This window comes from Theropithecus gelada, chromosome 1, assembly GCF_003255815.1.
Source record: "Theropithecus gelada isolate Dixy chromosome 1, Tgel_1.0, whole genome shotgun sequence".
NCBI lineage: Eukaryota > Metazoa > Chordata > Mammalia > Primates > Cercopithecidae > Theropithecus > Theropithecus gelada.
The window spans coordinates 200,499,522-200,524,894 of record NC_037668.1 but is presented as its reverse complement, the minus strand read 5'-3'; the positions used below and the strand labels follow the sequence as shown (position 1 = coordinate 200,524,894).

The window sequence follows — 25,373 nt, the reverse complement described above, 5'->3', positions numbered from 1 at the left end:
ATCTCGGGAGTAAGAAGTTAAAAAAGGGGCACTAATAGAGAACGAGGCCTCAAGGTGATGACACAGCAGGTATGAGGACAAACTTCCATGGCATGCCCTTGCAGTTTTAAGAGCAACGTTGCTTACCTCACTTCTAAATATCAAGTTTGTGATTTATTTAAAGATCCGAATTCTTCTTGAGATGATGACCTGGGTTATCTAACAAACCTGAATATTCCTGCCAGTGTTCGGTTTGAACATATCGTTATTTTAAACTATCCATTTATTTATTCCTTCACTTAGCAAATATTGAAAAAATACCTCCCCACCACTCCACCGTGTGCCAGGCACTAAACTAGGTAATAAGGAAACAACTTTGACCAAATTGTCTGTTATCAGGGATCTTAGGTGCCAGCAGAAGAGGAAACCAACAATAAACAAAATAAATGAGTAAACTAAATGGTGTGTTAGAAGTGACAAGTGCTAAGGGAAAGAGGTAAGAAAGGAGGGTAGAAGTTTTGGAGTAAATCAAGATAGGGTGGTCCAGGGAATTGACTAAAAAGGTGATTTTGAGCAAGCTGCAGAAGGAGAAAGGGAGTAAACCATTAGGTTATCTGAGAAGAGTATTTCAGGCAGAGAATAGCTCATGCAAAGGCCCTGGGGCAGGAACACATGTGGTAAGTTTGAGGAATTGGAAGGAGCCCAAGGTGGCTGGATCAGAGAAAGTGAGGGGAAGACTATCAGATGATGTGGTCAGAAAATTAATGGCGAAAGGGAGTGGCAGATTACACAGGGCCTCTTGTCGGGTCTAGTAACAACTTTGGCTATTCTTTTGAGTGAACGTGAAGGTCTTGGAATGTTTGGGATAGAGGAGTATCGTGATATGACTTAAGTTTTAAGAGTGTGACTCTGGCAGCAGTGCTGTGAATAGACCACAGGGAAGAAGGTTTGGAAACAGAAAAACCAGTGAGGAGGCAATTGCAGTATTTGGGGGAGAAGTTGATGGTGTGAGGACCCAGAGAACATCCTGGACTAAGCAAAGTTCATTTGCCTTCATTAGACCTTCCTTTGCACACACAATTCTCCTGCCTGGAATGACTGTCTTCCTGCTAGAACACCTTCCCGGGTTTCAAGGCTCAGTGCCAATGCCACCCATTCCCAAGTTCCCCCCAAGGATTATTGCTTCCACAGCACCCTATTTATCCCTCTCTTGTGGCAGTCATCCTATTGTGTTGCAATTACTCATTTACCTTTCTGGCTCTCTTCCGAACCAAGAACACTTTGATTTCAGCTTAGTTCAAACATTGATAGTAAGTGGGAGTAAAGTAAGATGTTATCCCAATTACCATCTCATATAGGAGAAGACTGAACAACTGCCCCCACATTTGGTTCATAGTTGTCAGATTAATACGTGCACAGAGATTTACCGGAAGCCAAACCACCATGGGCTGGAGATATGGTGTTCTTATTTGCAATGCTGTTTAATGTGTCATAGTATAGGGCTTCATCTGCTGCTCCCACGGCTCCGCTTGGCTACTTCCAGCCAACACCGTTGCCAATAGATGCTACAGTGTTGAGAGCTAAGGATCTTGTGAAAGTGAGCGAGGGAGACCCTGTGGAAGATTCCAGGAAGCAGGGAGTGCAAGATGATTAAAGGTAGTTGTGGATGTATTTATTTTTTTTTCTGTCGTGTTGGTTGTTGATGCAAAGCTGTCTCCCCGGAGTCTCTAGTGACATTTGTTACTTGACTTTCCAGTCCTTAAACAGAAATTCTGTCCTTTTCATTGAATTGCTCCTCTTTTGCTAATGTTCTGTCTTCCCCAAGTCCCAGACAGAGCATTTGACATTTGTTATTGGTACAAGAGCATCATTTGCTGAGTGTGATCAAAAAAAAGTTTCCCCAAAGGGGGGAAATGAATGATTATCTCAGATTGCCTCACCCTTCTTCTCTTTCTTCAGACACAACAGCAATCCACAGCCATGCTGGGCCCTGGCAGGGAGCTGCCCTAATCGGTTCTACATTGTAGGTTCATGGAGATCTGTTGTAATAATTGCAGACGACTTAGCAGAGGGCAAGGGGTGACAGGTCGCGGATTCACAGGACTTGCTGAGGTGGGGATTCAGTGATGTTCATTTCTTAAAGTCCCTAGCTAGGGAAAGGTATTGTTCCACTAATCAACAAATGTTTCCCAAGAGCCTACTGTGAACCAGGCATTGTTCTGAGTGCCAGGGATGACGAGCAAAAATAAAAATATCCAGTTCCTACTCTCAGGATGTTTACTGTCTAGTGGGGGTATCTAATATCAGTCAAGTATTCACGTAGGTAAGTGTAAATCTGCAACTCCGATATGTACTATGAAAAAAGATATGTGATCCTATGAGAGTCTATAGCAAAGAGAATTGAATTTGTCCACGGGGTCAACAATGTCTTCTTGAGAAATTGCCTCTCAAGCTATAAACTGACAAATTAGTTAAGTATGGACAGAAAGAGAGTCCTAGGCAGAAGGCAGAATAGGTACAAAGGTTGTGCTGGAGGAGGGAATCTGGCAGATACCAGTACCTGAGTGCAGATCAGAGAGAGCAAGGAATGGTCCCCAAGGAAGATGAGGAAGACAGGGAGGTTGAGAAGGAAGGGCCGCATGGGGTGGCATGTTTTCACCCATCTTTCATGCCCCAGAGCACCTGCACAGAGTAGTTCTCAGTAAGGAGCACAGGCTCTGATAGAATAGTGGTTTCATTCATTCATCTTCCCAGCACTTACTTACTGAGTAGCATCTTTGTCTTGAAAAGCAGGGACAGTGAGAGGAATAGTTCCCATGTTCTTCCCTCATGAGCTCTCAGTCTGGGAAGCTGTGAAATCGAAAAGTGACCCTCAGTGGTATTATCAAGTTTTGTTTAATTGCCACGGGCAGGGTGACTCAAGTGTGGTGAGTTGTGGAGGGGCCAGGGAAAACTTGGAAGGGGAGGGAAGGTGTGGGTCACTGTCGCTGGCAGGAGTAACTTTAGAATCCATCCTTTCTCCGTTATTAACCCCAGGATCTGTTAGTTTCCCGCACCTCCCTCCTCTCCCAGGCCCTAGCCCTTCAGCCTCCAGTGCCATTCAGTGTAAAGCTTTCTTGGAGAGTTGTTTCTCCTTGTGGTCATACAGTAACAGGCTACTAAACCTGCCTGTGGGGTGAATTATGAGCTGGTCCCTGGAGCCCCAGCCTCTGTTGCCCGCAGAATGAATTGTGGCGCTCCAGGCTGCTGGGCTTTTTATTTATTTATTTGTTTGCTTTAGCATATTTTAATCTGATCATTAAATTGCAATCTGCCACCCATCCCCAACCCCAACTGTCTTCAGATGGAACAGATTTTTCACAGGTAATGATACCTATAAACTTCAGGGATGGCAGCCACCAGAGCAAACTGGGGGAGGGAAGGGTGAGGGGTTGCAAGAACATCTTCCACCTGGCTGGACCTTGGCTGTCCTGCTATTGCCCTGCATCAGCCTGACCTATCCCAGGGCAGCTAGAATGGCCGAATTCCCCTTGGCAGTACCAGTGGCCTTTTCCCGCCTAAGAAACGTATGCTCAGAAGGCAGAAGTGAGCCTCTGCACTTTGTCCCTGCATGCATAAGATCATCCCTGCTCCACATTGTGCCAGGCAGTAAAGGTGTCACACAACCTGCCTTTATGGTATTGCATGGGGAGAGATCTGCATTGATAAATCAAAGGCAAAGAGGATGCCAGATGGTGCCATGGAGCTCGTGTTCCCGAGGTCATCCGTCTGATCTAGTGCTGCTCTGCACTGGAGGGATTGCCACCTGATGGCAGGGCCACGACCCCACAGACAGTGACAGTCATCATGGTTATAATATTGGCACCATCAATTTGTCTAGCATTTTATAAGTTGTACTGACACATTCCTCTGGAGCTTCAGAACAATCCTGTGGTTGCAAAAGGGCAGGTGTCCTGATTCCCATTCTGCAGGTGGTGAAACTGAGACAAGGGGACTAAGGAGTAAATTGCCCAAGGAAGTATCTGGCTCATAGCTGGTTCTCATTAAATGTGTGTTTAATGAATGGATCCGTTTATGCTGCCCTAAGGCATTCTCAAAGGAACATCTCAAGGTTTGCTTCTAGAATCACATTCAGAGAAAAGTTAGGATTCAGATCCTGAGAGCCTGCAGCTTCCACCTGAACCAGCTGGATAAGAAATCACCACCAATTTCCTCTTAATCAATTTGTGTGCATGCCAGAGTGCTTGACACTGGAAAAGGTGCTTTGAAGGTATGGATGCATAGTGGGCAGGAAAAGTTATGTCTGCATGTTGTCATGCTTACCATGGACCAGGCACAGTTCTACGAGTTTTGCATATACTCATTAGTTCTCTCAACAGCTCTAAGTGGTGCTATTATTATAATATTCATTACAAACGAAGAAACTGAAGCACAGAGAGGCTCATCCACTTTCCAAAAGGTGCTAAGATACAAAGCGCAGGAGCTGAGAATTTGGCTTCAGAGTCGGAACTGTTGACTGCTTTGCCACACCACCTCATACTTCATTTTTTTCCAGAATGTGCACATTCCTGCTCTACATATCTATTGTCCTAAACATCGCACTGCCAGAATCCAGGTACAGGTGAAATGACAGAAAGAGTTCTTGCCTCAGTGTGGAAATGGGGGCTCAGGAAAGGATAGGGAAAGGGGTAATAGCAGACATCTTTGCTGCGTTAAACTACTCAGACATTTCAAAGAAATAAACTGTCAATGCCATAAGTCCCTGCAGTTTCTGTAGCCTCAGGATATGGACCCAAGGCACACAGTTACCTCAATTCTTTCAGGAGACGGGGGTGTGCAATCTGGAGATAAAACTCAGGACTCTAAGTTTCCAGTTCATACACCAGCCACCGGATCAGGGTGCTTAAAAACTTGTACTATTGTTTTAAATCTATGTTTTAAAACCAGTAAAGCCAAAAATATATTCTTATTCATTATTCTGTAACTGATTTGGCAGCAATGATCAAATTGCATCTCAGTGAAGGAGTAGGACTTACATAAACTTGGGTGAAGCAGATGACGCAGTAATCTACTCACACACTGGATATCTTCACGCTTGTAGCTCTTCAGCTGCCAGTGGGCAACCTGCAGAAGAGGCTGTGGTCCCAGCTCAGCCTATTGTCTAGGATTTCTCCATGTTACCCAGCCATAGAGTCACAGGAAGCACAGGAAATGTCACCAGATACCAGAATACTTGGTGACAACATAGCACAGCAACAGATAACCTGTGACCCAAAGCCACTGTGCCAAGAAGCCATCCTTGAATGACATTCCCTATTGATAATCTTACCTGGTTTATGAGCTGTTCACAGAGATATCATGCTGATCCTGACTTTACAATTATAGACGCTCCCTTATTCTAACCAGAAGTGTAGGCACTAACCCTTACCTGGCTCCAGTCAGAATAACTGTAACCATGACCTAGATGCTAATTCACAATTGGTGGCTAATGGATGAGTTGTTGATTATTTTATTATTCATCTACTTTAATGTTCCCAAATTGAGCCAGATAACTATGCTTTGAAGAATCATTCCCTGGCTAAACCTTTAAGAAATAAATCTAATTTTAAAATAAATTATATGGCATCTGATATTCAGAAGGGACCTTGAAAGTCCCCTGACCCATTTCTCCTCTTTCTAAGCTGAACAGAACCCTATGCCACCCAATCTATGGGACCTGACTTCTGACACACTGGCTACTGATGGTTTTCAGCAAGAGAAACTCTTTCATTGAAAACATGGATTTCCAAGAAACCCTGTAGAGAGACTGGATTAAAGAGAAGGAGGACAGCGTCAGAAAAAGAGTCCACAGTGGAGATTAGAAAATTTATTAGACAATGTGACACAGAGAAAGGGCATAAGCCTGGTACCCAGAGAAGCTCTAGGTTTTAAATCTTCGTTCTGCTGCTTAGGAACTGGGAGGTCTTGAGCAAGTTATTCAAACCTCTCTGAGCCTTCTGAGGCTTCTTCTTCATCAGTAGAGCGGGAATCTCTGGGATGCCAGGATTCATGAGATACTATATTCAAAAGACACAGCACATGCCCGACACACAGCAGCTGTTGCATCCATCTCATTTCCCTTTGTGCTTTCCCGGCATCCTACCTTTGGCTTCACACTCAGGTCAGGCTATAAAATTGGGCTACACAGACTACAGCTCAGAGACCACGCAGAAAAAAGAAAGCCCTGTTGGGGACAAAGTGCCTCAAGGTATTGAAGAGAAAGCTGCCATTTGTGATTTGAAAATTCACGTGCAGGTGCCCAAGGCAAGCGGCCCCAGAGCCAGAGTGGGCCTCTCCAGTCTGTCTGTAACGTTGAGCATCCCATCTCAAATGGTGGCCTAAAAACTTGCCCTCTCTGTCTCAATACACCTTTCCCATTAGCTTGGAGGGTACACGAAACATTTGCAGAAAGAATAATAAATAAACCCCAGAATCAGCCGGATACCCAGGAAGAAAGGGAAGCGGGGGAGGAGTCAGACGAGGTTTCAGTCACTGCTTACCAACTGCTTCATATCCCCCATGGATTTCTTGTCAATGATTATTCAATCTCAGGCCTGACCTTTCTATTCTAAATAACACTGCAATATCAGCGCGGCCCAGCCCGCAGCTTTTGCAGGAAATTAACTGTATCTGGCTCTCACAGGAGACCCAAGAAATCCCTTCAGTAACAGCCCAGACTGGTTTACAGAAAAAAAGACCCAGCATTATCTTCTTTTCATACACTCCTCCTAATACCCGTCTAAATATCACAGAGCTCCCAGCTGTTTAATTCTAATAAATACTCATCTATTCTCAAAACAGACAAATGTTAGGTCTCAGGTGGGCCCCAGCATTTCATGTGGGAAGAAGAAGAGAATATGGAGAAAGAGAAAGAATAGAGCGGCTCACTGCTAGCTTTAAATTTCCATCCGTGCACAATACCAGGCTAAGAAAATGGCTAATGGTTTCCAGCTGAGCCACGGCCAGAGGTGACTTCCGAGGGGGGCCATTTTTTCTAGCCAGTGTCCGCCCCGTGATAGCCTGTCTTCCCTCAGTGCAGCTCCACGCAGTAGGAAGGAATTGGAGGACCTCTGACCATGCTGTGCATCTAGACAGCTAGTGGCCCTGGAGGAGCAGGAGGAGCTGACAGTTAATGGTCAGCTGTTGGGACTTCTCCCCGCTCTGCGTTGGTGTTTGGACCTGAGTCCAGATGGTTACCTCATCTACAGGGACCCTACATGGAGAACAGGAAAAGTAGAGAGAGAAAGGCCTCCCATGACCTCTGCAACCTGGTTTATTTGCAAATAGCATGGTTCAAGGGATGGGTGAGACAAAAGAAAGAATCCTCTGCCATTTTGGCTTGGGAAATGCCTGGATTTGGATAACGAGCATGAAGAAAATCTTTGTCCTCTGTCTCCCTGGTCCCTAAAGAGCTCTCGCTTTCTTTAAACGTACACAGTGATGAGGACTCAATGAGAGGCTTTTATGGAAGATCTGGGCTTGTCCACAGAGGCTTCTAGTGGTCTGTGAGCCCGGCATCTTCCACCAGGTAATGCTCTGGTGGGATATGGTTCAGATTCTTTAAGTCCCTCTAAAAGCCAGTTACAACTATTGTGATTCAGATGGCTCTGGGATGGCGAGACATTTCACATCTAGAGCAGCTACTGATTCTAATTGTCCCGAGCCTGAACTTTGTTTCCTCATCTGAGTCAGTGGTTCTCCAAGCAGGTTAAGGGCCCATTGCTGGCAGGAGAGGAGGGTTCTCCCAGCCTTTGGCAGATGGACCTTTGACAGTTTCAATTGTGTTTTTTCTGTCTCTGCCATGAATTAATAATCAACTTTTATTTTAACAAAACCTAAACATCACCTCAGCGATGCCACGCTGCAATCAGCCCAGGACTGTCCATTCGGTTACTAAGGTTTATTTAGAACACTGTGCAACGGTCTATGACCATACCACCCCGAACATGCCCGATCTCATCAGAACATTGTGCAACGGTGACAATGGTGGTCACGATGACTGTACTCCATGGAAAAACCTGAAGGCCACAATTCTAAGTCCAAAGTTAAAACCCCAGGAGATCCATCTGCCTGTTTCTGCTCTGCTAGTCAATAAGCCTGGATAAGCTCCCAGGCCAGGGTGAGGCAGGTTAACTTCCCACATTTGGCTCCACGTGGCTCTGGCAGGTTTCTAGAAGAGACCTGAGGACAAAATACGGCTACATATCCAGCCATTGGTTCACGTATCCCTGAATTTCACACTGGAGCTTCTGGGCTGTGGGTTTCATCCTAGCCAGCACTGCTGTCACTCATTTAATGAGAGTTTCCTGAGCACCTTCTGTGAGCCAGCCTGGATTCTAAGCATCAGGGGTAGAGAACTCAAGTAGACCAAGTAATCCCTGCCCTCAGAGAGCACACTTTATATTAGAGGAAAGGACATGAACAAGATAAATAGATAAAATGTGTAGAATATTAGGGATAGGTGCTAAAGAAAAAAATCAGCAGAGAAGAAAGAGGTGAATGTTTGGCTAGAGCAGGCAGTGGGACATGTAGTTTTAGTCAGTTCGGCCTCACTAAGAAGGTGACATTTGAATAAGACCTAAAGGAGGTGAGGCCCCCTTGGAATTTGGGGCAGAAGCAATCCAGGCAGAGTATACAGCACATTCAAAGGTCCTGGGGTGGGACCATGCCTGGCATTTCAAGGAACGGCATGGAGGCCAGCAAGGCTGGAGCAGAGAGAACAGGAGGGAGAACAGCTGGTGCAGTAACTAAGAGGTCCCTTAGGTCACTGCCGGGGCCACGAATTCTACTCAGAAAGACCGGAGGAAAGCTCAGGAGGGTTTAAGTAGAGGAGCACTTATTTAGGACTCAGGAGACCTAGACCCTGATCTTTTTTGCTACTTACAAGCTCTATGATCAAGTAACTTTAATTATTCTCATTCTACAATCACTTTTTCTCTATTGACTTTATTTATTTATTTAGAGATGAAGTCTTGCTCTGTCCCCCAGGTTGGAGTGCAATGGCATGATCTTAGCTCACTGCATCCTCTGCCTCCTGGGTTCAAGCAATTCTCTTGTCTCAGCCTCCCGAGTAGCTAGGATTATAGGCACGTGCCACCATGCCCAGCTAATTTTTGTACTTTTAGTAGAGACAGGGTTTCGACATGTTGGCCAGGCTGGTCTTGAACTCCTGACCTCAGGTGATCTGCCCGCCTCGGCCTCCCAAAGTGCTGGGATTACAGGTGTGAGCCACTGCACCAGGCCTCTGTTGACTTTAGTTTCATCACCTTTAACATGAGGAGTTTGTGCTTTTGAATTCTGACATTTCTGTAGCTCTAACATTCTATTATTCGCGCCAAACAAATCTAAAAGTAAATCAAATATATCATTTGTTAGTGTCAAAAGGACGCATTTCCACATCCTTCCTTGTTCAGGGTTCCTCTGGACAGGGCTCCAGTGGGAGGTCATGGGGCATCACTCGCCATCTCCCTCAAAGTTGCGGGGACAGATCAGAGGTGTGAAACTCATCTACTCCTCTACGGGAGTCTTAAATCCCACCCCCACTCCCTTTTCGCACCTGTCAACGAGATCAAGCTGATTACCTAAAACACTCTAGTTGTATAATCATTATTTCATCCTATTTAATTGAGCCCCTATGACATACCCTGCCTTATTAAAAAGTCAACCAAAGACAGAGAAGCATCAGACAGGTTCCCCATCCTTGCAGAGTTGATGATCTTGTCACATAACATCTTGTTTAGTCTGAAACTAGAAAAAGGTACTCAATAGGATTCACCTAAGTAAGGGTACAAAAATTGTAAACAGCAGGTGCTTAATGAGAGGCACGCACAGTGTGTGCTGCAGGGGCTCAGAGAATAGAGTGCTTTCAGAGGGCAGAGGGACTGGGGAGACCTCTGAGGGATGTAGGGAGAGAGCCAGGCCTTGGAAGCTAGGTAGGATTTTAATGGGTATATATTACTGCCTCCAATTTATTGGCCCAATAAAGCAGGCATTACATGGTGGGAAAATAAATGTAAAGCAGGTTGACAGTTTAATGTGCATATGCACACAGGCACAAGCAGCTGCTGATTTGGGTTTTCATGAACCGATCAAAATCATTTTTCTACAGATTTCATGGCACCTCATTTTAGGGCATCCTAGTGACCCTGCCCCCATCATGGACAGGTGGGATGGGGTCTTGGAGGAAAGATCAGGTCTGGAGATTAGCATTTCCCAGAGCTTTGCTTGGAGCTCTCAAGATATCTGCTGTTTTGCCAAATCTGCATCCCCTGGGAACCTGTAGGGAGCCTGTGAGGATAACTTGTACCCAAAGAGTGGTGAAGGTGGCCAAAGAACCTTCCACTCTTATATTTGTCGTCGAGGTCCCAAACCTCGGAGTTGGAAGGAACCTGCTCTCAGGAAGAAGGGACCACTCTCCTTCTTGCTGCTCTACTGCACAACATTCTCTATCATAGCACACATAAGGATTTTTTGTGCATTTGTTTGTTTAAAAGAACACACCGAACTCAAAGTTTCCCTTTACAAGGATACAGCATCTTCCTCATCTCTGTGTCCCCTACTAGAAGATAACATGTGTTCAATAAATCTTGAAAGAACTAATACTCGAGCTCAGTTCATCTGAACCTTTTTGGGGTGGAATTTCAGGTCCCATAAAGGATCTGAAGAAGGCTATGGACCTTCTCCCCAGTGAAAAATGCACTTATTTGTATACTTACAAGATTTTAACAGAGGATTTGTGGGGCACTTAGGTTACAGACTGAGCCCTGCTTTAAGAGCATAGTAATCACTGTACAAAATTCTTCACAGGCAATCCTGCAGCCTTGGCCTGGACCATTCCAGTGATGGGGAGTTCACTCCCTCTCCATGTGTGGACAGCATTCATGGTTAGAGGTATTTTCTTTATATATTGGATAGCAACCTCGCTTTCTGTAACCCGCATCTATAGTCCCTGTTCTCTTCTTAAACAGAAAGGAGCTGGAAATTTTCCATCACAAGGGATCTAATCCATCATGCACAAATGTTTATAGACACATGTCCTGAGCCTCCTTGGGCTTCTCTTTCCTCAGCTGTGTTTTGCTCTGATGGGCTTTATGTCTTCTCCCTATCCTGATTCTGTGTATTCAGAACAAAAGCATGGGTTATCAACACCCCTACTAAAGTGTGGTACCCAGAGAGAAGCAGAGGAGCTGAGCATTATTTTCCTCTTTGTTCCAGACAAGGCACTCGCCTTTATGCCGCCTAAGACTGGATTTCACTGCATTTGCTTTTTGGCAGCCACCTCACACCATTGGCCTGTAATGGGCAAGGAGTCATATAATGCTCCCAAGGCTTTTTTCAGGTGTGCTGGTTGATAAGCCCTGTCTCCCCACTGGGCATTTGTGCAGCTTGCTGTTCAGATCTAATTGCAGTACTTTTACATTTATCCTTCTTAAGTGCCATCCTATTAGATTTGGTCCTTGAGTCCAGCCTGGTGAGACCTTTTTGGATCCTGATTTTGTCATTTAACATATTAGCTCATTACTCGCAGACAATGTGTTTAATATGCAGCAAAGAGCTACCACTCTTTGGGTTTACACAGAATATTTCATTGTACTTTCACTCCAGCTCTACGAAGAATGTGTTATAATCCTCACTTTATATTCATGGAAACTGTGACATAGAAAGTTTAGGTAACTTAGGCAAGGATACACAACAAGTACGGAGTCGAGACAGGATTTGAACCCAACTCTGTCTGACTCTGAAGGTCTTGTTCATAGCCACCCTACCATGCTGCCTTTATCCAAGTCATTCATATTTTGATCAGGAGAGGACAGGATCAGAGCCTTGGGGTAAAAACACTTGAGGGCTTCAGGCGGAGAGGGTTGATTCGTTCAATGTGATTCCTTCTCTCTGTTTGGCATGTTACTTTCACGTTACTCACCATTATCCTAAGAACTAGAAGAGGGCATTGGTTCACTGTTTTGAAGAAACACAGTTATAGTAATTCCCTGCTGTTCCCTGAGCCCCCTTACCAAGTAATAAATAATGCGAATGTGGCATGACTTATGTTTCGTCAATTCATGCTGGCCTCTGGAAATCCCAGCTTGTCTTACTACATGCTCTGAAGCCCTTGTTTAAAGAGCTGGGTCTAGACCCTTGCCCAAGAATATTGCTGAGCCTTCTTAGTTTTCTTATTCGGTAGCTGGGAGATGGGGGGCAGGGGTAGGGGTTGGTGGTGACACCTTATTCACCAGGCCTCTAAACACAGCATCAAAGGAAAGCCAGAGATATCTTTCTTGATATTCTCTCAACCACCACACATGTCTTTTCTAGTTAATTATAGATCAATCTGCTGTAAACTTACACAAAGCATTATTGAACACACTTTAAAATTCTAGCAAGTGTGACCTCAAACTATAGACTTTCATTTACATATGTGACTCTCAGAGCCAGTGTCCAATGACAACCTTATACATAAGCCTTACAATAACAGCTTTGAAAAAAATTACAGGAGTAAATACGTTTTTACTAGCTTTTGATTTCAAAAATCCTAATTAAGTTTTGTAGTAGTTTATTTTGTGGAGATACATTTGACCCAAGAGTACTGAGGAATTCAGAAAGAAAAAGAAAAGAAAAGAAAAAGACGGATGAAGGGAGAGGAGAGGGTACACACCTTTTGTTCTGATTGTTGACTTGAAAACAAAGACCTTCACAGGTGAGCAGCTGATAAGGAGGCTGCATCTTCTAGAATTGTGAGGTGTGTAAGGTTCAAGGAGTTATTCTCTCTTGGGGTATTTCACTTGAGCTGATCTTCACCCTATAGAATATAACTTGATATAAGAACTTGGGGACCATCATAGCCAGGGATTAGGCCCTCTCAGTGTGCAGTTCTGTTTTCCCCATCTGCCAACGGGACTTCGCTCCCCCATTTCTCTCTGCTGTGAGATCCTCTGTCTTCATAGATATTTTATGTAAGCATATGTGTTAGATCATGTATATTATGATATTATTTAACTATATGCATTGTTGTATATTCTGTAATATTAAGTATAAATTTTTTACATGCACATACATTCTTACCATATAATTTTGTTTGTTTGTTTCTCTTTTTTTGTTTTTGAGACAGAGTCTTACTTCATCACCCAGGCTGGAGTGTAGTGGCGAGATCTTAGCTCACTGCAATCTCACCTCCTGGGTTCAAGCGATTCGCATGCCTCAGCCTCCTGAGTAGCCGGAATTCAGGCATGCATCACCACACCCGGCTAATTTTTGTATTTTTAGTAAAGACGGGTTTTTGCCATGTTGGTCTGGCTGGTCTCGAACTCCTGACCTCAAGTGATCTGCCTGCCTTGGCCTCCCAAATTGCTGGGATTACAGGCATGAGCCACTGTGCCTGGCTTTACCGTGTAATTTTTGCACATCAATCCACACTCACTATCATCTTCCTACTGCATGTTTTAATGGAGGTGGAATTGTTACAGATCATTGTAGGCAGGAAAATGGGGGAACCATGTGGGGAAAAAGCAAGGAGCTTTTTCCTCAAAACCTTCCTCCACTGCAAAACCCCCTAGCAGGTAGACTAAAGACATAAAATTCATATGGAGTCTCATTCTGTATAGATTCATAGAATGGAAGAAACACAATGAATTTTGAAAGAATCAAAGCTGCCTCCCCTCAGTGTGCTGGTGAAAAATCTGCAGTCCAGAGACACTTGCCTTAGTGACAGGGCTGAATGTAGAGTTCATGCTGCCAGACCTCTGACGTGAATTAGGACTGAAAATCAAAGTTTATCAGGGAGTTACACCTGTGAAGGAAAAAAGCAAAGGAAGCACAACTGGGCTGGGAAGCTGTCAAACAGGGATACAGACGTGAGTGAGCCCCAGAACAAAAATTACATTATCTTATTTGTTTTATATTATTTTTGAGAGACAGGGTCTCACTCTGTTGCCCAGGTTAGAGTGCAGTGGCATGATCATAGTTCACTGCAATCTTGACCTCTTGGGCTCAAGAGATCCTCCCACTTCAGCCTCCCTTGTAGCTGGGACTTACAGGTGTGTGCCACCATGCCCAGCTAATTATTGTATTCTTTGTAGAGATAGGGTCTCAGTTGCCCAGGCTAGTCTCAAACTCCTGGGCTCAAGTGATCCCTCTGCCTCAGCTTCCCAAAGTACTGGAATTACTGGGGCAAGCCACAATGCCTGGGCCAAAAATCACCCTTTAGATGAGTCCCACCTTGGGCAAAAATGGCCAAACCCTTGAACCACCACCAGGCTCAGTCGCTGCTTGAGGTGGACCTTAAGAGAGCTAGCAGGCAGGGGCTGCCAGCCAACCACACTCCTCTGAGCTGGGCAACCAGCCCTTTCTTGAAGGGACATGTGAAGGGCACATTTGCATGATTTCCATGTCTGTCCCAGAACTGGAATGTAATCTTGTATTGGTTCTATATAAGTTCTAGACAGATATTATTTTTGTGACTTTATAATAAAAGTAATGCTTATTTTTATTCATTGTAAAGCAAAAAAGTATTGTCTCAATAGATATGTCTCAATAGTATTGTCTCAATAGATATGTCTCAATAGTATTGTCTCAATAGATATGTTGCAAAATCCAAAAAATAAATGTATACGTATATATATTTGGTATATATATGTGTGTGTATATATATACACATATACATATACACTAAATGGTTTTTTATTAAAATATTTTATGGCAGGCTTTTGGAAATGGCCTAAGGTATCACCAGAGTGGAGGTCAGTGAACCCAGAGCAACCCCTTGAATTTTCCATTAGTGAGTAGTTAGATGAGGTAATAAATAAATTATTATTAAGCACTTTGCAAATAGAGTGTTATGTAAATGCTAAATAATCATAATAATATAGTAGTATGCTGATCTTGATAAACGGGTCGGCTTCTATGTCATTTAAAATGGATGGCGCAGCAGTGTCTGTGAAGATGAATGAGGTTCGCATTCACAAAGCTGGGTAACAGCACAGTCTCCTCTGCTAGGAGGCCGGGCCTCCTGGCTCGTTGTTGCTGCATTCTCTTCCCCTCATTTCTCGGTGGGACAATTAGCAGAGGAGAGGGATTCCGGCCAGCTTGAAGAGGGTAGTAAAAAGGCTCCCATGCAGGGATATTGAAAGGAGACTTAGGTGAGTGCATAGGGATCTGCATTTCTGAGAAGTCAGGGCTAATCTATAAGTGGGCGGGAGGCAGAGAATTAACATTTACTGAGCGCCTCCTGTGACCCAGACACTGTGCTCGGTACTCTGTGTTTATTATCTCATTTATCCTCTAGGTCACCACATTAAGGTAATAGAAGAGTGGAATAAAGCCGAATGCATTACTAATTTCTGTAGAAGAGCAGAAGGCCTTACCCTAGAGCTGTAGCTGCTGTTTTCCTCTTTGCATTCTGGAGTGAGATCTGGAACAGGGAATGAGAGAAAGCCTGACCCAGTGATTTATCACAGCCCCCAAATGCTGGGACCTTTTAGGACGCACAGCTGTATGATGAAAAGAGTCACATCTTCCTCTGGGGCTACACCCAATAACTGCTCCTCCCAGCCCCCTGCCACGCACCTAATTCACCCTGGACATCGCAGCCCCGCAGAGCCTCGTTCAGCCCTTTCTTTCACCTTAATAACATCTAGCGAACAATGATAGAGGAAGTGCCATGTACCGAATACTCCATAATGGCTTTATGTACATTATCTCATTTAATTCTGTGATAACCCTGTGAAGTCAGTTTTTTTTCTTGTTTTTTTTTTTTTGTTTTTTTGTGTTTTTTTTGCCTTTAAGGTTCTCATTTTAGATGGAAACACTGAATTTTGTCAAGTAACTTGCCAAAAGTCACACAACTGGTTCAAGGGGGAGGTGAGAGAGCCAGGTTGGTCCACTCAGATCAAAATCCTCCTTATACCTGAGGATTATAGCCCAGTGATGGGGGAAAAAAAAAAAACCCAAACCAAACAAGCAAAATCCAAATCTTCCTGATACTTGATAGGTTATTCTTAATAATGATTAAACCCTTTGTTTAACGTGACAGATTTTGAGGGTATAAAAGTAGCTCAAGGCTGGGCACAGTGGCTCACACCTGTAATCCCAGCACTTTCGGAGGCAGAGGCGAGCAGATCACTTGAGGTCAGGAATTCAAGACCAGCCTGGCCAACATGGTGAAACCCCCTCTCTACTAAAAATATGAAAATTGACCAGGCATGGTGGTGCATGCCTGTAATCCCAGCTACTCAGGAGGCTGAGGCAAGAGAATCACTTGAACCCAGTAGACAGAGGTTGCAGTGAGCCGAGATCACACCACTGCACTCCAACTTGGGCATCGAAATGAGACCCTGTCTCAAAAAAAAAAAAGAAAAGTAGCTCAAGTGTTTATTCATTCTTAAACATATTATGCTCAACTTTACTGAACATAATGACATATAATAAACTGTACATTTCAAGTATACAATTTGGTAAGTTTTGACATACGTATACACCAGTGACACCATCACAACCAAGATAATGAACATATTCATCACATCCGAAAGTTTGCTTCTTTGTAATCCATTCTTCCTACCTCTTCTTGCCTCATCTTCTCCCCAGTCAACCACTGATAGGTTTTCTCTCACTATAGTTAGCGTGCATTTTCTTGAGTTTTATATAAGTGGAGTCCTGCAATGTATACTCTTTCTTGTCTGGCTGCTTTCACTCAATGTAATTATTTTGAGATTCATCCAACGTTGTATTTTTTCTTTGTTTTATTTAGAGACATGAATACTTTGAGTACTCAATATGCATTTTATTTAATTTTAGCTTTGGACTCAGTTTAGAGTTCAAATTTCAGTTCTGTCATTTGTTATCTGTGTGCCAAATGGCAAGTTTCTTAATCTGTGTGAGGCTTAGTTTTTTTCATCCATGAATTGAGTATAATGAAAACTACATTATAGGGTTACTGTGAGGATTAGATGAAATAATATAGGTAAACTGCATAGCACAGCCTCTATTCATGGTAAGCATTTGATTTTGCTATTAAAATAATTTTTTTTAATAAAAATATATTGTTCACCAAAATTCCTTTGATGTCTCCTAGATCCTCAATATCAGGTTAATAAAACAATAGCCTGCCTATATTGTGCCAAGTAGAATACTTAATGTGGCATATGAATTAGCTCTTTTAATATTTGCAAGAAGACTGTAAAGTATGCAGTCACATTATAATCCCTTATTACAGATGATGAAACTGAGATAGATAGTAGAATCAGGAATTGAACTGAGGCAGTCTAGCTCAAGACTGTCATTTCCATTATGACCTGGCTACATTTCAATATGCAATGACGTCACCCACTAGCCCTAGGGTTTTAGGGGAATTGCTATAGGAAAAAAAAAAATCTAGATATGAAGACCATGACAGTAGTCAAGTAAAAGTTAGAGAAATGGGTAAAAAACCAAAATTATCATTGGAACACCAATTATTATCAAGGAATACCAAATATTTTAAATGTGTTATAGGAATATGTAGGAAATTTGAATTTATAAAATGTAATGCACACCTGATTTTACGGTTAACTATGAGAGAGTCAAAGACAAGGAATCTTTGAAGAAGAAATTATGGCAACCAGAGCATAATCTACCTTTCTGGAAGCGTGGGAGAAACTTCAGTGTTCTTTGTATGAGCCTGAGGTTTTAGAGCAGACCCAAAAGGTAAGCCCACCACTGAGGCTGCACAGTCTCAGCTAAGCAAACTGTACTCATCCCAAATTTGGGGATTAGCTGTCAATTTGGAGCCCATTGGAATAGCTGTTACAACAGAATGGAAAAATTCAGCTCTACCTTTGGTTGTCTTCAGTATAGTAATTGGTATTCACTAAAAGATTTGAAATTTAGTGGAACAGAGGGAGAAAATTTTTAATTCAGTTCAGGTGAACAAACATTTATTTGCCTGATTGGCACAGAATTCGCGTTTGAGAAACACCTGCTTGGAGCTGGGGGCTAGGGAATGAAAGAGATAAATAAAATAATTTCAGTGGTGAGAAAGGCCTGGATTTGAAAGATATTTAGAAGGCAAAATCAATGGACTCAGTGGCTACCTGCAAGTAGGCATGAAGGGAAGGTTGGGGTTCTGGCCTTGGTAAATGTGAGCAACCGCTAAAAACAGAGGATTCTGTAAATGTAGGTGAGGAGGGCAATTTCTGTCATCTTGGGTTTGATGTGTAACAGAAGATCTAGGTGGAAACCTCCAACAGGCAGTTGTGTTGCTAGACAACTGAGCCCAGGAATGAGGTCAGAGTTGAAGATCAGTGTATAGGATACAGTTGAAGTTATGCAGCGGATGGAATCACTGAGGGAGCGTGGATGGAGTAAGTCAACACAGTAGTCATGATGGTTAAATGTGTTTGACCAAATACCAATATACCGAGGCATATTAAAGTAATGGGAGTGGATCATATGACCAGATAGATCTTTCCTATTCCAAACTTTTCCAGATCTACTTATTTTAACAACACACCTTTATTCCATGTGCGTACATGCACATTCTAATCTGTATTCCATTGAAATGCAGTACTTAGGAAGGAAAAGAACCGTAAAACAAACACAAAAGTCTATGCTGGGGGTGCTCCTTTACCTTAGTTGGGCAGTGGCTCTGTAAGAGCTTGGGGTGGGGAATGTGGGCAGAGGTGCCGGTTGGATAGACGAGCTATTTTGATGTATTGATATCTGAATAAACCATTGTGCCTCTGTGGCAGTTTTCTCTTCTGTGAAGGATGGAGAGGGTTAAGACACTTACCTGAAAAGAAGGCTTATGTTTTTCAATGTTTCTTTAATTATGTGTTGACTTCCCTGCACTTTAAACTATCCCTACACATCTCCTCATACCCCTATTCCTGTATTATTCAGTCAACAAGCACATGTAGGGCAACTTCTGTGTGGAGACCTCATATTTGATGCTAGGGACACAGAGAGGATGGTATTTAGTTCCTGCCCTTGAGAAACAGAAAATATACTCATGGCGATAGGCTAATTATCAAAGGGTTCTTCATTGCCACAGTTTTCTGTGTGTCAAAGCACTCTCATCTACATGACATTGTGCTACAGCATGTCTGCAAAGGAAGCATTTCTTCACAGTGATTATTATGATGCATCTGGTAACTGAGATACCGAGGTGTAGGGACTTGGGAAGGTCAGTCAGTGGCTGAGCTCCAAATCTTTTGGCCAAGTGTTCTTTCTGCTAAGGCGAAGGTTTTTTCCCAGCACTCCCATCCTGGGCACCTTGCCTTTGCAATTTCCTGGTTGTATATTTTATCTCTTTCAGTTGACAAAGTTGACAGGCCCTTGGGGGATACTGACTCAAGACTATTTGCTTTTGGTCAAGTGCTAAATCCCACCGGTGTACGATTGACTTTGGAAGAGCTACTGTCACTTTCGCTGCCCCCTCCCAAGTTCCACTGTGTGTCTAGAGGGAAGTAGGATTATCAGTTCTGTATATACCAGAGAGCACTAGCAAAACCAAATTAGCTCAAGCTGGCTTCCATTCAGGTCAGCTAATTAAATTAGCTATTGTTGCATTACTGATAAGGACAGTTTGGAAAAGGAAAAAAGCCACTCATTCCAGCAGCCATTAGGTGAAGGCTAAGAAAATGTATTAATGGGAACACTCTAAAAGAAAACCCCTCTGACTAGGAGTGGGACCTAGTGGTCCTTGGTGGACTGTTCTCCTAGCCATCTGCTCCAAGCTCATGCTCCCATAGCTCTCTGGCTCTGGTCTTTATGAACATTGCTACACTCTGGCTTTCTGGTACCCAGCTGCAGCCAAGGCAGCCCTCCCCTTTTCCTCCTACCATGAGCCTAATCCTCCTGGGAGTCTGGAGAGAAGTGGGGATTTTTCTGGGGGAGAACGGCTCACCCTTGAGTGCTAAAATGTAAACCCCCCATAGTATAAAACCAGTTGATATTTGGAAGAGTCTTGAAGAAGAACTACAGAGACAGAGGAAGGAAGGAAGGAAGGAAGGAAGGAAGGAAGGAAGGAAGGAAGGAAAGAAGGAAGGAAAGGGAAGGGCAGGGCAGGAAAAATAGAAAAGAGGAGAGAACACCTTGCCCTTGTGTAATCTCCCCATCATATAAATGCCAGTTGATATTTGTAAGAGCACTAAAGAAGAACCAGAGACAGTAGGGGTGGTGAGAGAGAGAGAGGAAGGAAGTGAGGGAGGGAGGGAGGGAGAGAGGGAGGGAGGGAGGATGGAAGGAAGGAAGGAAGGAAGGAAGGAGGGAAGGAAGGAAGGAAGAAAGGAGAGAAAGAAAGAAGAAAAGAGGGGAGGAAAAGTGGGGAAAAAGAGGAAGGAAGGAGAGAGCTAGGAAGTTCCAAAGACACTACATTTTCTGGCTGTCCAGTATCTGCTCATTGGCTACTGTGTGCTGTCTTGGTGAGGCTGTAAGTTACGTTGGCTGCTATCTTCTAGTTGAGATTTGGTCACATGAACTTACCCTAGGCCAACTAACCAAAGTCCTAAGATCTGGAACTTGAGGTTCAAGGACAAAGAATCTTAGAAGCTCATTCACTTTAGCAGCAGCTCACTCCAATGAGACTTGCATCCACACTACATTTCTACCATCAGGTCCCACCCCCATACCCCTCACCAAGCTGTCCTGGTTCCAGCTTTTCCCCAAAAGTAATTATCCAGGTAAAATTCTGAGTGCTCCCTGATATCCTTCTGATTTACTCTTTTTCTGCTTAAAATAACCTGAGTCAGTTTCATGCAATCCAAATGATTTAAAACAATCTTTAGTCCAACCCTTTATTTTGGTAGATGAGGTAGGGGACCCAGAGGTATTAAGTGATTTTCTCAAAATCACACAAATGATCATTGGCAGCTCCAGGGCTGGAGCCTAGGCCTCTAACTCTATGCGATTGTGCTGCCTAAATATGGTGCTCACTAAATAGGCATCTTCTGAGAAAGTGAAGGCAACTCAGGGAAACGTGCCTGAGAGTCCATGCCAGAGCCTGGGAAATTCTCATCTGTGCTCCTCATTTTCATGGCTTCATTTTGTCTTGATTTCCTAGATTCTATTTAAGATTTTAAAGCCATGGGATAATATTCTCCTGTGAGAAAACAAGTGAAAGTAAAATTGTCCATATGTCAGTTCATATGTATACAGTGTGTGTCCCTCTTTCACTGTCAAATGTGAAAAGTCTATAGTCCAAATTTACTCTTAGGCCCTTGATACCAAGGGCTAAAGTACTTTCTACTGAACTAATGCATATTTTTTTTTACTTTAATATTTTAGTAATCTTTTCAAAAAATAAAATAGAGGTGGGGTCTCGCTATGTTGATCAGGCTGGCCTCCAACTCCTGGCCTCAAGCGATCCTCCCATTTTGACCTCTCAAAATACTGCAATTACAGGCATGAGCCACCATGCCCAGCCTCTGATGTAATTATAATCAAGGACATCGGTAACATCAAGGAGAGTAACAGGTGTACTTATTTTATAGGAGTACCTGTAATTATAATTGGGAAAATATGATACATGCTATGGTATGCTATGCTATGTACTTACTTTAAATTTGGAACTATATTCTCTCAGCCTCAGTTTCTTCATCTGCAGACAAGAAAATTAACTGTTTTCTCTTACTCAAGCTCTAGCATTCTAAACTAAATGAGGAATTATAAAAGCTATTGAACTAAATGAGAAATTCCAAAGTTAGTGAATTCGGCATATTACTGAAATAATTGGTTTAAAAATCTTTCAAGCCCTTTAGGTAAAAATAAAAGGGAAAATGTTACTAGAGAATCTGTGCTAAAAGACCTTAGTTAAAAACATCAAACCCCACTTCAATGTTCATTCTGAGAAGGACTAGAAAAAGTTGAGCCCATCAGTGTTCAGGTGCAGAGTACTAATTCCACGAGACCCAATTCTATGTACCAATATGAGAAGATGTTATTAGCACCTCTCACCCATAAAAATATCTGTCTTCAGCTATTGTCAACTCAATCAATTGTCATTTTGGGAATTTGGTGGAAAGAGATTGCCTAGCCCTGGGCAAATGGATATTTTCAAAGTGTCCACTAAAATAATTATAATTATTGCTTTATATCTTCCTTACACAAAATAATAGAAAGTCATTGCAAAATATGTGAAAACAGAAAAAAATCTTTATAATTCTATCACTCTAACACAATAGTCCTCATTTTCCATAATTTCCTTCTAATATTTGCTCACATATATGTATACAATGAATATTTTGGAAATTTATTGATAGATTTTTTTAGTTTGTCAAGCTGAATTTTGCCAAATTTGAGCTCAGAAATTAGAAGTACTGGCTGTTTTTTCAACTTTGTTATACATTCCCTTTCCCTCTTCTTTATCCCTGGCCATAAAATGAGAGCACAGGCACCTTTGCCTTCTGTAATGAATAGCAGTAATGCTTCATGTCTTTGAGCTCTTCTCAGCTATTCAGAAACAAGTACGAATTAATCTTAGATGCGCTATTAACTTTTGAAAAACGTTTTTTCTCTGACAGTGTTTTTATATTAAGGCTGGGTTCTATGTACGATTTGCTACAAAAAAGGAGACAGGTATCTAACACTCCCTCTGAACGGTCGTTGACCTATGATAGGGCCAGTACAGAATGTTCTTCATTAGCTTTTTTTTAGGTGGAGGCAGATAAACAAGGGGAAGGGGAAAACCACTGGTCAAATTAAGAGCATGCAGATTTAAGTCCTGGGTTTGCAACTTACCAGCTGTGTAACCTTGAGCAAGTCATTTAATATTACTAGGATCAGTTGCTTCATCTGTAAAACACGGGTAATAATAACTATTTCGTAGAGTTGTTATGAAGATTAAACAAGCTAATGTAGGAGAAAGTGCTGCAAAAATGAATCACATTTTTTTTCTTAAAAATAAATTATAAACAGGTGACTCCATTGAACTATTCCTAATATTTATCACGGAGATTTTTTTCCATATTATATGAATGAAAAGTGGCTTCGATTTTTGGTGGCTGATGAGCCATTTCCTGAATCGTCTAGGTCCAGGCCTGTTTCTTCTTCTTCTATTTTCAGCTGGTTAGCTGCTCATTGAGATCTTGCCAGAGGGTGGGCGAAAGAAATAAAAACTGAAATCCGTCAATTTGACTCTTTGATAGCAGTCCTGATGAAAGATCTGTGGATAGGGGGTGTTAAAGTTGTGAGTTAAACTGGAATTTTGCCTTCTTACCAGGAAATGGCAAGAACCTATTGATGGCGTGGATGCTCTGGTGGTGACAGCAAGTCCTCTTCTCTTGACTGAAGAAATGTCTTCCCCTATCTGAAAAGTGGCCTCTCTTCCAGAATGACACATACTGACTTTTGAAGAAGCAAAGGATACCTGCTGGCCAGTCACATCAGCCAAAACAACTCTGGTGAGCAGTGAATTGACAGATGTTGCAACTGGAAGACTGTGGCATCAACAGAGCCCCAAAGCAATAATCTCTCTTTCTCTTGCCCGCTAATCCAGCAATCAAATAATCACTTTTAAGCATTTACTGTGCATCACCGTATAACATAAAATGTGATGAGTAGCTAGATATATATATATGACAACCTCTGAATTCTCAAAATATTATAATAAACTAAGAAAACAAGAGTTGTGCATGTAAAAAGACAACTAACTACATAGGGAGAAGGCAGCGAACACATTTAGTGCATCTCCCCTGTACCAGTCACTGTGTGAGGTGCTGTACAAGTACTAATTTATCTAATCCCCACCAAATCCCTGGCAGGTATTTCTATCCTTGTTCTGTGGATGATGTGGGAATTAGAGATATTTAATAACTTACCCAAGATCACATAGCTACAGAAGTGTGGGGCCTGTTTTCAGGTTTAGATGTGTCTAACTCTGTAATCTATGCTCCATAACTAACACACACCTACCAATGAGAGAAATCAGAGCTCAAAGACATCATTTAGTACGGTTGGGGCGTGACAAGACTTTAAAACGCCAATTGGCAAAACACATTGATAAAGTTATCCCAAGTCCATTAACTTTTCTGGGAAATATTTCTAGCCAGAGGAAAAATGCCTGGATTCTGGAAGCAGGGATGGTGGAGTGGAAATGACAGCACTCTAGTCTCAGCTCAGCCGTTATCCACACGTGTTCATCCGAGCAAGTTGCTTCCTGCTTCTAGGCTTTGTGTCACCATCCATAGTATAGAGTGTTTCTAGATTGCCTAATGCCACTCACACTACATCACCAGGCAGGTGTATGGTACACTAGCTCTAACATCAAGCAGACCTGAGTTTGAATCCTGGCTCCATCTTCAAGCAATGGGCTCTTGGGCAAGTCATTTTCCCATCTGTAAAAATGGAGATGGTAATACCTACCTCAGGGTCTTTGCCCTTATTGTTCATTCTCCTGGGGACAGTCTTTCCCAGATATCCACAAAGGTCACTCTTTTACCTCCTTCAGGTCTTCACTCCACTTACCTTTTTGTGAGAACTTTCTTGAACACAATACCTAACCTTGTAAACCGTCTGTCATTTCCTATCCTCTTTCCTCATTTTTTTATTTTCTTTAGCACTCAACACCTAACATACTATATATAGCACTCAATTATCTTATTTATTGCCTCTTTCCCACCTCTAGAATGTAAGCTCTATAAGGGCAGGTTTTTTTGTATTCTTTACTGCTGTATCCCCAGTTTCTAGAATGATTTAGGTGATTAATAAATATTTCTTGCATAAATGAATTTTTTGTGAATATAATGTGAGTAAAGTCCTTTGCACAGGACCCAGTACATAGTAAACACTCCAAACATGTTATCTCTTTGTGTTACTATTTTATTGTAACTTTCCCTCATCTCAGTGGGGCACATGTGTTCTCTTCTCCAGATAACCCAAGATTAGTACTTTAATCCAGCTAATGAGTATGAAGGCTTGATTCTGTGGAGATTAGTCTAGAAGCAAGTGGAGCTAATCATTGTGAGGGAAGTGAAGGAGGGGATTTGTGTGGTTGCTACCTTCAAATACCTAAAGGTGTGTCACATGCATAGCAATTCCAGGAAGAATATTTCTGCTGCACAAGAAAGGATTTCAACATAATTGGATGTGTATAATAGAATAATCTGTCTCAGGAGATATCAAGTTGCCCATTTCTAGAGGTCTCCTAGAAGCTAGGTAACTAAATCTCACTGACTCTGAGGATAATTATTGTAATGAGTAATGAGGTTGGAGTGCAACTAGGGAGATCACGCACTTATGGAGATAGTTAGCAAAATATGGCATTCCTAGGGACAAAATAAATGGACAGTCAATAGGAGTATTTCAATCTATAAGTCAATAAGAGTGTTTCAATCTATAAACTCAAAGAAATCAAGGATAGATGATTAAGAGACTGAGGACTGAGGATGGCC

At 42.5% G+C, this 25,373-nt stretch overlaps 1 protein-coding gene across 1 annotated transcript in view; it reads left to right on the top strand.

Moving 5' to 3' along the window:
• PBX1 (PBX homeobox 1) overlaps positions 1-24,710 on the top strand; it is a 327,814-nt gene extending 303,104 nt beyond the window's left edge. Inside the window, exon 8 of the mRNA XM_025380128.1 lies at positions 23,204-24,710. The gene's annotated coding sequence lies outside the window, so the exon portion shown is untranslated. The remainder of the gene's footprint in view (positions 1-23,203) is intronic.
• The last annotated feature ends 663 nt before the right edge of the window (positions 24,711-25,373 follow it).